Source organism: Emydura macquarii, unplaced genomic scaffold (assembly GCF_026122565.2).
Source record: "Emydura macquarii macquarii isolate MOO-44397 ecotype Brisbane River unplaced genomic scaffold, CSIRO-AGI_Emac_v2 contig_1551, whole genome shotgun sequence".
Taxonomy (NCBI): Eukaryota; Metazoa; Chordata; order Testudines; family Chelidae; genus Emydura; species Emydura macquarii.
Genome location: NW_027131688.1, coordinates 23,883,346 through 23,895,933, shown reverse-complemented (window position 1 = coordinate 23,895,933; position 12,588 = coordinate 23,883,346). Strand labels below are relative to the sequence as shown.

Below are 12,588 nucleotides of genomic sequence, written 5' to 3'. Positions count from 1 at the left end.
GACCGACTCCATAAAAGTAGAAAACAATCAATCTCCGAAAACCTGAACAAGAAATAAACATGAGGTTTCACCGACTTCTACAATCCCCTCTCCCATCCCGGAATCTTAATTCTGAATTTTACATATGCAGAATGAATTCATTCTAAGTCTTTCTTTTCTTCCTTGCACTCACAAAGGGTTTATTCACAGACGTTATGCCACACTTCAGAAATCTCAATAGATTAAAATATTTAAGTAGTTTTACTGACTCGCATAGGTTAGATAGGTTTAGTGCAGCAACTCTATGAAGATACTCTAATCCAGAAGTAGGGTAATTCCATTTTTTCTTACATTATTTGTCAGATTAGATATAAAAGGTATATACTTTAGTTGACATTAGCAAATAAAGTACTGTGGTTAAAAAAGTTTTTTAAACCTGTATAACCTGTCACTCTTTTCTGGTTAATTACTTCCTGGAAGAATCCAAAATGCAATATGTTTCAAATAGCCTACCATAAACTTTCTAAAAAGACGTGGACTTTTCAAGCACTTTAAAATTTTATCCCAATTAACAGATTGAAAGCTATATTACTATAATTTTAATCTTCAATTTCAATTAAGTCTGTAGACAGATTGCAGTAAGTGATGAAATGAACAAATGGTTATTTCTTAAGATACAAATGAATTTTTGCTTGGCTGTATCTTCGCAGCACTGTTAATACATGAAGCTCCATGTAATATGCAGTTTTTACTCTTGATGCATTAGCATCACAAGTGCATGGTAATTTATCATCTCTCACTGTAATGTACTTGCTGGCACTGTGTGCAGGACAGTAGGGGATGAGGTAAAAGTGGCTCAAACCGTAAATCAATTAGAAAACAAAAGCTTGTGCTCAGTGCGCAATTTTAGGCAAATTATACATTACAAAAGACTGCCAATTGGGTGTTAGGTCCCAGGTGTCTGCTCTGCCCAGTCCCTGTAGTTAACCCTTTGGATGGATTAGCTCTGAAATTTACGATTTTCAAGTTAATAATTTGAGCTTTTCTTTTAAAAATTCAATGTGAATTTCTACATTTCTATATGATTTTAATATCTATATATGCTGAACATTGCACAGCAAATTACTCTATGTTTAAACTTCATAGCACGTTTTACAAAACAATTTCCCTCTCTCACAAAACCACTAACACAATATTGAGCCACAAACAGCATACTTTAGGAGGCGATCACTCCAGCCAAACTATACCATAGTTCAAAGATGAACATATTAGAATCTGAGACAACTGAAATTATGCATTCTGCTACAATTTTAAAAATCTCAATTATTTCTTTATGACAACTTAATTTACATTTTGATTACCAGTATATTAATAGTTTAAAGATAAACCTTGATATAATGAACTAAGCATCCAGGAAAGTTAACATTCAGAAGTGGAATAAAAAAAAAATTAGCAACGTAACAGTTTAGTTTTAAAAAATTTGCACCAGAACATTTATGTTCTATTACAAACTAATAACTGTCAAACCTTTATAGTTCATTCTGTGCCTAGAGATCCTAAAAAAAATTGTGAGAGAAATTTCTGACCGCTTCCCATTTATATTTAATCCAGGAACAAGTCTTCATATCTCTGCTTACAAATTTACTGCATTTCCTACTGTATTTATTTTTTGTATTAAATAATTTTGCTTAAGAAAAGCAACATGGAGTTTTTCCAACAACTGTCATATCGATACTAGCTTTGGCAAAATAGATTTCAGATTCACCAGGTGAGACCTTGTCAGTGTGGCACTGATGCCACCTACTGGCACTGGAGCAGAATAATCACCAAAATGCTATGCACAAAATTATTAGATGATTTCTTTTTGAATTTGACCATTAGTCATAGCATGTCCAGGCAAGGTCAAAATCCTTCCAAACCCTCCTCCCTTAATACATAATAGCCGGCTTTAGAATAAACATGAAGCTAATTAAAATGAAAATCTCCTCCAGCATTACCAACTTGACACTGGGGTCCAAACTAGTTCACCATTGTGAAATCCTAATCTTTTAAACCTAAATTTAGTGTAAATAGACCAATAACATGCACCTGTTTATTATGAGATCAAAATAAACTTTAGGTGTACAAAGGATTCTTATTTTTCATCCCAACAACGACTCGACAGGATGAATAATTATCAACAGCAGATCGATCATTAGTCAGAACGTACTAAAAAAAAGTTAAATGGCATATAAACAAGGAAAGTGAGCATCTCAATATTTTTACAAGACTTCTCCTTTAAAATGAACTTCGACTTCAAAGATCTTGGACAGAACACACTTGAGTGAAGTTCTTAAATGAAGCCTCAGATCATGTACTACACAGTCTTCCTCATGTTAATCAGCCAAAGTGTCTTCACCATGGCCTACAGCGAGCACCTCTAGAAAGCAACAGGGTAGCCCACACTATGATCAATCAGCCCCCTTGGCTCTCCAAGTGTGAAAATTAACGTTAATTTTGATGGTGTAGTTTTTGTGATGGAGACATTTGACAACAAGGAACTGTACTGACACCACCAGTTTATTTCACATGGGCTACTGAACAGACATCAGACTTTCAGTTACTACAAACATCAATTCAGATTTGAACATGTGACCTATGGGTGAAGGCTGTATGTTCCGTTAATCCCCTCATTTATAAATTTCTAGAAATTAGAGACTGTCATATCTTAATAGCTCAGGTGCATGTAACCAGTGTTTTTATATGGATAAATTACAAGAAAGGACAAGAATAATATGGCTTTGTAATAAAAGATGGAAGACAGAATAAAATTACAAAGAGCATGTAAGAACACTTTCCACAAATACAATATTTTAGTAGCTATTTTAAAGAAATTAAAATACACTAAATTCAGCATATCTGATCATATTAGATTTCTGCCCTGAACTATTTTAGCATGCTAGTTAAAAATACACCAAGAAATTTAAAGCATATAGATTATAAGAGTTTGAAGACAAAAAACATTAACAACATTCTGATTAAAAAATTGATTTACCGTACAACTTCTCTTTATCGTCCCTTGGTAAAAATGAAATCTCCCTAACAAACACTTAATAAAACCTGTCAATATATCTAGAAAGAAAAATGACACAAATGCATTAAGTATTAAAAACCCTTGGAAAAAGTCACATATTCCATGAATTTTTGATGCACTATCTTGACATTAATGTAAAACCTTGATATTTATAATTGACAGATATTTAATAAAGTATAGAAGATGGCTGCTGCATAGCATGCAAATTTTTCAGGTTGATCAAAAAAAGATACAGACGTGTATTTAAACTAAATAAACACTTAATATGTAACAAAATCAGATATAGCCTTTTTAAGCTTATGCAGCCAGATCTTTAGGGAGTAGCTAAAGAACTTGGTATTCAGCATTACATGAACTCTAATTCAAACTAATCAAGTCTCTATGAAAAGCTTTGAATAGCTTTAATTTTTTTTAAGTTAAAAATGGGAACGTAAAAAAGTGAGTGTTCTCATTTAAATCCCTTACATTCTACTGAGAGAGTTATTAAAAAGGAGCAAATCCCATATATTTAAATGAAAGTTAGTAAACCTTTTTGGGAAAATACTGTCAAGAGTTGGCAACCTGGGCGTGGCCAAAAGGTGCAAAATCAAGATTTGGTGTATACTGTATTCAAATAGTGCTAAAATACTCTAACTTCAGCCTAAAATACCCCTTCCTCCAAATTTCAAGCCTTGCTTTGAAAACAGTTGGAGGGTGTCTCAAAATAAATAGAAATATTTAAAGGTAGCAGTGATTGCTGCCAGATTGCCTACAGCCACACTGGAGAAAGAAAGGGTGCTATTCTAGTCACCAAGGCTAGCAGCCAGTCTAACAGCCAGGTATGGCATCTAGACTGGGGGGGAAGGGAGGGTAGGGAGGGAGAGGCTTTAGTTGTCTAACAGATTTTCCCTCTCAGGCAACTGACATATCAAGAGGGTACATTTGTGCAACTTTGTAAAAGCAAGGTTCTCTCCTTCGGTCCTTCATTTCTCAGCATGTTTTTGGATAGACATGGCTACATTAATCTGACATTCTTATAGCCTACCTACGGTGGGGGGGCACTGGTTCCTGTTTAGAAAGCCTTGTGCAATAGGCTGGATATATTTTCTAATTTTCTTAAGGATATGGAGTCCCACCAACAGGAGCTTAATGTTAGTTTGTTTAGCTAGAGAGGCACAATAGAAAAAGAACAGTTATTTATCTTACACTAGAACACAAGAACAGTCATTCTGGGTCAGACCAATGGTCCACCTAGCCCAGGATTCTGTCTTCTGAAAGTGGCCAGTGCCAGAGGCTTGAAAAGGAACGAACAGGACAGGGTAATTTCAAGTGAACCCTCCCTGTCGTAGTTTTTGGCAGTTGGAGACTTGAGGCGTTAGAGGCATAGAGCATGCAGTTGCATCCCTGACCATCTTGGCTGGTAGCCATCGATGGACTTATCCTCAGTGAATTTATACAACTCTTTTTTGAACCCCATTATTCTTTTGGCCTTCACAACACACCTGGCAATAAGTTCCACAGGTTGACTGTGCACTGTGCAAAGTATTTCCTTATGTTCGTTTTAAACATGCTGCCTATTAATTTCATTGGGTGACTCCCAGTTCTTGTGTTAATGAAGGGGTCATAACATGCCTATACACCATTCATGATTTTATAGATGTCTAAGAATAGCCTCCCATCAGTCATCTCTTTTTAAGATGATCAGTCCCAGTCTTTTTAATCTCACCTCATATGGAAGCTGTCCCATATACCTAATCATTATTGTTGCGCATTTCTGTACCTTTTCTAATTCTCTCTCTTTTTTTGAGATGGGGTGACCAGAACTGCACGTAGTATTCGAGGAGTGGGCATACCATGGATTTATACTGTGGAATGATATTTTCTGTCTTATTAGCTATCCCTTTCATAATGGTTCCTAACTGTGACGGCCTGCACCACCACATTCACCGTTATAGAATACCTATGTATTATCTAATGCAAGGTATGTCACCTTACATGCCTTTAGAATGCTCATGATGTACTGATCATTATTGTTATAGTAGTATGTTGGTTGCAATTTCATGTGTATAGTTATGAGACTGCACTTATGTAATATTCCCAAAGATGTGTCCTCATAGCTTAATGTCCAGGCAAAACTCTCCAGGAGCAGAGGAGCAGTTCACACCTCATCAAGACACGCGTAGGACAAACCCAGCTCAGCCTTCCAGGAACAAAGGACTGGCCTGGGCAGCAACAGAGGATCAATTAGACTCTCAAGTAAGTTACCTCCCCTCCTTTGGTCAGTTTGGAACCATGATGAGGTAATGCTCATTGACTCAGGACATGAATGAATCCAAATAAAGACATTGTTTGTCACCTGACCCGGAGGAGGAGAAGGGGGACAAAGCCCCAGAGGGGAAAGGGAATATTATAAAAAGGGGAGACATTTGCAATGCTTGCTCTCGTCTCTTCCACGTCCATCTACAACCACCACCAAGCAACGGAAGTACTGACCAAAGGGGAGAGTCTGGCTGAAGGGAAACCAACCAGCCTGTGGTGAGAATTGCCTAAATTTGTAAGGTTGCTGAAAATGTTACACTTAGCTTAGAATGCATTTTGTTTTTATTTCTTATGACTAAATCTGACTTATGTTTGATTTATAATCACTTAAAATCCTTCTGGAGTTAATAAATTTGATTATTTTCTCTATCTAAAGCAGTGCGTTTGGTTTGAAGTGTGTTGAAGATTCCACTTGGAGTAACAAAGTTGGTGCATATCAATTTTTTTGTTAAATGGACGAATTTATATGAGCTTACTTTGTTCAGTAGGCATAATTGAACATTGTAAGACAGAAGTTCCTCGGGTTGTATCTGGAACTGGGTGTACTAACTAGTGTCATTCAGTTGTATAATCCAAGGAGTGGCTGGCTAGAAGCATTCACTCACTCAGGAGCATTTTACATGCTGGAGGTTGTGCGTGAACATCCCAGGAGTGGTGGTTCTCACAGTAGAGCAGAATAAGACAGGCTCCAGGAGTGAGGGATTGGGGTGACAGCGATTCACCAGTCCAAACTACACCAAGGAAATGTAACGTTCTGTTAGCTTTTTTGACTGCCACTGCACACAGAGCAGATGTGTTCAGAGAACTGTCCACAATGACTCCAAGAACTCTTTCTTGAGTGATAATTTTGTATTTATAGTTGGGCTTATTTTTTCCAATATACATTACGTTGCATTTATCAACATTGAATTTAATTTGCCATTTGGTTGCCCAGTCACCAAGATCTCTTTGTAACTTTTCACAGTCACGTTTGGACTTCTTTATCTAGAATAAATCTGTCATATGCCAATTTTTTCATCCCTCTGTTCACCTCTTTTCCAAATCATTTATGAATACAAACTCATTTGAAACCAGAGGTACGCAACCAAGCAGCAGAGACCAAAAAAAAAAAAAAAAAGAATACTGTACAGTACCATGTTAAATTTAAACTACTACAAAAATAAACGGAAAGTTTTAAAAAAAGATTTGACAAGGTAAGGAAACTGTTTCTGTGCTTGTTTCATTTAAATTAAGATGGTTAAAAGCAGCATTTTTCTTCTGCATAGTAAAGTTTCAAAGCTGTATTAAGTCAATGTTCAGTTGAAAACTTTTGAAAGAACAAACATAACAGTTTGTTCAGAGTTATGAACATTTCAGAGTCACGGACAACCTCCATTCCTGAGATGTTCATAATTCTGAGGTTCTACTGTACATTGAACAGCATAGGTCCCAACACAGATCCTTGGGGGATCCCCGCTATTTACCTCTCCACTGTGAAAACAGACTATTTATTCCTATCTTTTATTTCCTGTCTTTTAACCAGTTGCTGATCCATGAGAGGACCTTCCCTCTGATCCCAGGACTGCCTACTTTTCATAAGTGTCTTTGGGTAAGGGACCTTTTCAAAGGCTTTTGAAAGTCCAATTACACTAATCACTGGATCACTCTTGTTCACATGCTTGTTGACACGCTGAAAGAACTCTATTAGACTAGTGAGGCAAGATTTCCCTTTACAAAAGCCATGATGACTCTTCCAAAACATATATTAATCTAGGTGTCTGATCATTCTATTCTTTACTATAGAGACAATCAATATGCTTGGTACTGAAGTTAGATTTATTGGCCTGTAATTGCCAGGATTGTCTCTGGAGCCGTTTTTAAAAGATCGGTGTTACATTAGCCACTCTTCAGTCATCTGGTACCGAGGCTGATTTAAACAATACTGTAATTGACTATCATAGTGCCATTACCCAGTTAGCGCAACCTACTCTGTCATACCTATGTGTTTTGCACTCTGGTATTACCATGTCCCATTGATTATAATTGTTCCACTATTACATTAATATCCTCATTTAATGCCAGGCATTCTAGTTCACCCATCTAAGTATTTCGACTTCTAGCATTTGTATATAACCATTTGTATACTTTGTCCACTAACTGTGGTTCTTCAAGATATTCTGTAAACATAGATCCCATGACCTGCCCTCCTTCCCCCCAGCTCAGTCTTTTATCAGGATTCTTGGTGGCAAATGTTAGGGATGCTCCATCCTTTATTTCCCTGGTAGGGGTCGTGCAAGGGCATACTGAGTGCATGTCCTGCCCCAATTGACACTACTGGTCAAAAAATTCTGATCTCCTGTACACGGGTTACATGCACACCAAGAGTGGATCCATGTGTACAGATACTAGAAAGAAACATTTCCTGAATCCCACTGTATATAATAAAACGTTTGAGTAACTTAAAGTGATGATAGGATGTGAAGAGAGTATCACTCAGCTCACTATTAAACTTTTGTGCATACCTTTAGTGTTACTAGATTCCTTGTTTAGAATATGAAATATGGTTTTACACAAAAAATATTTTCAGATAAAGATCTGTTTTGTTTGTTAAATTTTCTCTGGGTAGAAATGCATAGATAACTAAGATTTTTCCATCCCTTGATTCTTGAAGAGTTCATAGGATCATTACATCTAAACAGCTGCCTTTGCACAGGTAGAAAGTCAAGCAAAACACAAACTGCTACACCACCAGAACCTTCTCCACTGACCTATTTAGATTAGCCTCAGTTTTACAAGTTTTTCCTTGAAGAATTTCTCTTCTATGTTACTTTTGTAACAGGATTTTACTATCTAGATGAAAGCAACAGCAGCCATCAAGTCCCTGATTCTAAAAAGTACTTAAACACCTGCTTAAAGCTTTGCTGAATCAGTACGCAAGACCTGAGTTCTGCATTACTCTGGCTTGGTCACACACCTCTGTGTTTTGGCTCAAACATCATACTTACACTTCTGTTCAGATTAAATTATGACAGGGGTTCCTACTTTGCTTCCTATTCTTGTTGACAAAGAGGCAATGGGAGGAGTCCTGGGGACCTTCTTCCTGTCCATCTAAGACAGCTATAATTTCAAGCATTCAAATCCCAAATGAAAAATATTAGACAATTTCTGTATCAATATACTAAATCAGGTTTCAGTATCCTACAAAAACTACTGTGTCTCTCTGAAGTTGTGCCAGGCTTTACTGCTGCATATCATCTCTAGAAAGCATCCCACACAATGTGGATTACACTGTGGCATCCAAAGCAAAAAGAAGGCTAGGTTACTTGAGGTACTCAGAGCTAAACACAGTTTAAGCTTCCACTTTGTTAGCTTTCATGCCTTTGAACATTAAGATCAAGGGTTTTTCTTTTGACCAAACAGAATGTTTTCCTCCACATCGTCAATGGAGTCTCCCCTTTCCAATATACTCATTAGCACGGGGAGATTTCATTAAACAGCCAGCTTGAATACTACATGATGGGTTCAGGCCAAGGTGCAAGTATATGAAAAAACACACACACAGGGAAGCAGGGAGTTCTGTTAGCAAGTGCTGGTTATTGTCCCTTTCCCAGGTGTGGAAATCCTCTGAAGCAGAAGCCCTGAAGAGAAACTCTTCTGTACGGAGCTGCTGAGGTTGCGTGTGCCCTTAAGCTTAACTAAATAAAGAATTCAAAAAAGAGGATCCACGTGATCTAGAGGGAAACAAGAATTCTTATCTTTTACTGGATATATGCTGCCTAACCTAATAAGGTAACCCACTGGTCCAGAATGGAGGATAGGAAGAAAGCTAAAATAAGATGTCTTCTACTTTGTAACAACAATTTACTTCTACAGAAGTATTCATCAGAAAATTCACTTACCTTGTTTCAACAACAGCTAGGAGTGTGTCTATTCTAAAATAAGTAGGTGCTAAATTTTCTAAGGTGAGAAAGAACATCCTGGTTTGTAATTTTGAACACCAGAGCAGAATGGAGGTCTAAACTTTAAAAAGTTGCCATAGGACAGTAATGAATTAAAGCTACATGATTCACCTACTGACTTGAGGTGGCACCTGAAAGCATTGTAAGTTTGTGTCAGTGATTTTTGTTTACTGCATATCATAAATATTGACAGGACTGTTGGGAACCTGTATCATTCGTACATTACAGCAAGATTCATGTGGTGAGGATGGTGTAGAATGACTCTTCCTGCCATACTAGAGTTTAATTGCATCTTCCATTCCATTTCGTTTGTACATCTCACTTGCAAAAAACTGCACATTGTCAACTGAGGTAGCAGTATCACGCTAGCTCCCTCACACACACACAATCACAACATAAGGTACCTGTTCTAGGGTCCAGAGGGCAGTCCATCCAGAACATCTGTGAAGTAATAGCTAGACATACACACTTGGCTCGTAGAGGTTGCCATCTTTTACTCCATCAATCATCATACAGACTAATAATTCTCAACCTTTTCCACAGCCTCTTTCATGATGTATGACAGGGAGTGACCAAACTTACTGATCCCTCAAGAATACTGTCTCCACTGGGCAGAAGCCTCTAGCCCCACGTCCTTACTGCTCTGAGCTCCCCACCCCAGTCTGGTAGGCTGAGAAGGATGGGGGGCGCACAGGGGGCTCAGCGGAGCTGCACTTTAACTGTAAAAGAGCCTCATGTGGCTCACCAGCCACAGTTTGGCCACCCCTGATATGGGAAGAAGTTCCCACCTATAATATGCAAAGGCAATTGTGACTTCTTGACACCTGCTTGCAAATCTCAGGTTGAGAACTCATGATATAGAGACAATGAGAGTGTACTTGTACCTTCGGCGAGTTCCCTTGCTCCTTTTTCCCCCTTAAACAGTTCAACTCCCATCACATGCAGAAGTACTGAAAGGGACAGGATACCAGACCTGCTTCCTTCACCTTCCCACACACCAGTGAGAGCATGTATGCCAAAAGAGAGGAAGGACAGCATCCAGATGTGCAAATACAAAAGACTGACATGCCTCCTTTACCCATCTGTTCTGTAACCTAAGCTGGGTATTGTGCTTGAGTTGGCAAGCACCACAGTTCCAAGTGACACTCACTTTTCAAGTTAGTCACTCAATTTTTTCTGGAGGCTCAAAGGATTGCGTTACCATAGCAAATCCTTTTTCTACCCATATTTCTTCTCATTCCTTATACTGTCTAGAAAAGTACAAATGCCTTCCCTCAACATGTGAAGCCAACAATACCTTTCTCCAATCAATTGACAGAAAGGGACGTGAGGACACTTTAAAAGTGAGTTAATCACTTAAGAGAACGTTCTTTCCCAATCTTGACTGGAGTGATGCATGGCCAGAAGATAAGTATACCATCACATTAAATTAATTCCATGATTAGTGTGTGACTATTCAGACAACAAACAGAATAATCTGAGTATCAGAAAGTTTCTCCCAATCTGGATGGTTACTCAGACCTTCGTAAAAAACATATTAATGAACTCTTTATTGAAAATTCAATCTTCTGGAACTTTACTAATATTGCTGAGTGGCCAGTAAAAAGCAAACAGCAGAATCTCCATAGGATGTATATAACTGTAGAGTTCCAAAACAAGAATTTACATTTTGCGCCAAGAGATCTGGGTAAAGGAATATCAAGCTTCTCATTTTTAGATTGCTGTTCAATTCCAACCCAAGTCAGCAGTGTCAGAAATCCACAACTGCTGGTTAGCATATTATGTTAAATGGGCTTGGTGGTCTTAATACAGTTCCCTACTGACAACAGAACACACAAAGGCACCATTGTAAGGCACCTGGTTATTAGCCCAACCATTTACTCATTTATTCCTTGGTGAGGGAACTACTGTCTCACTGCCAAGAGGTGGACGTTCTGTAACAAGACTGAAACACCTATAAAAAAGCATGAGGTAGCTTGTACTGCTAATATTGTATTAGGATTTCAACCTCTTCAACTTCTTCTCTAACGTGATGTATTTAGCTATGTAACATTGCTATATTATATGTAGTAAAACAGACTGGAATACCTGACCTGGTTTACTCTCTGCTCTAACGCCCAAACTAAAACAAATCCAATGCCAAAAATGTTGAATTTACACCATCCAATGCATACTATACTACCAGCCCATTTTCTGCCTGCCACTGACTGTCTGCCTGCCCCAACTATAGTTCTTATCAACTTGCATTATATATAATATACATACTTAAAGATATGCCATTAGGTAACAAAGTCAATTGTCTAGAGCAATCATCTGAAAGAACTGAAAATACTAAATGAAAATATTTAATGGTTAATCTCCATTATGCAAACAGCAACAATAACATCTAAAGAAAGAACTGCAAAGTAAAAATAAATTTCTCATTGGTCAGATATTTTGTTCACTGTTCAGGTGCAGTCCACAAAGTTGTCCATCAATGCAAGCACACATAGAAGAAAAAAAAAATGATGTTTGACCGCCATAAGTTAGTCTTCTGTTTAGCAAGATAAAGCAATATAAAATGCATGCTCCTTTATCTCACCCCCTAAACTCTCATGAAAGAGCAACACTGATTTCATTTATAGAATATTAATATAATATTAATGAAAACCTGAAACTGTCTCATCTCACATTACTCTATCTTTCTGGGCGTACAGTGTTCCATCATATACTGTACAAAGTTCAAAATTATCAGTTAATCGTTCCCAAACAGAAGGCTATCCAGGCTGTGACATTAAAACCTATGGCCCAGCAACTGAGACAATTGCTACCAAACAAGATTTCTACACCTTCAGAAAAAAAATTAATTAAAATATTTGTGCATTTAGCGCTCATGAAAATTTTAGAGACTGATAGGTCCAGAGTCTGACGTACTCTATATCCACATAACTGGTACAGCAAAGACAAGGGCTGTGAAAGTTTCCTCACAATGTGATCTGCATTTTTACTTTAAGGGTGGGTGGCATGGTTTAACTTCACTCTTATTCAACAGCGTGCCTCACTGAAGCCCCAACCAGCAGATATGTCATGAGGTTCCACTGTGAATTCAATGGATCACAACCACAACCAAAATGCTAGAAGTAATGCTGGTCAGGAATCTTTTCTGCTGGTGAAAAATAGAAAAAATTAACTTTTGGCCTTCCACTATTACACACTACATGTGTAACACTTAATTTAAAATATCCCTGTTTTTTACTTTGTGCTACAGATTATATTGATTTTATTTTTCTTTTCCAAGAACTCACCGATCTTTCCTCTCCA

At 37.6% G+C, this 12,588-nt stretch overlaps 1 protein-coding gene across 1 annotated transcript in view; it reads right to left on the bottom strand.

Moving 5' to 3' along the window:
• Nucleotides 1-12,588, bottom strand: part of SETD3 (SET domain containing 3, actin N3(tau)-histidine methyltransferase) — a 70,918-nt gene that overhangs the window by 19,906 nt on the left and 38,424 nt on the right. The window lies entirely within an intron of this gene.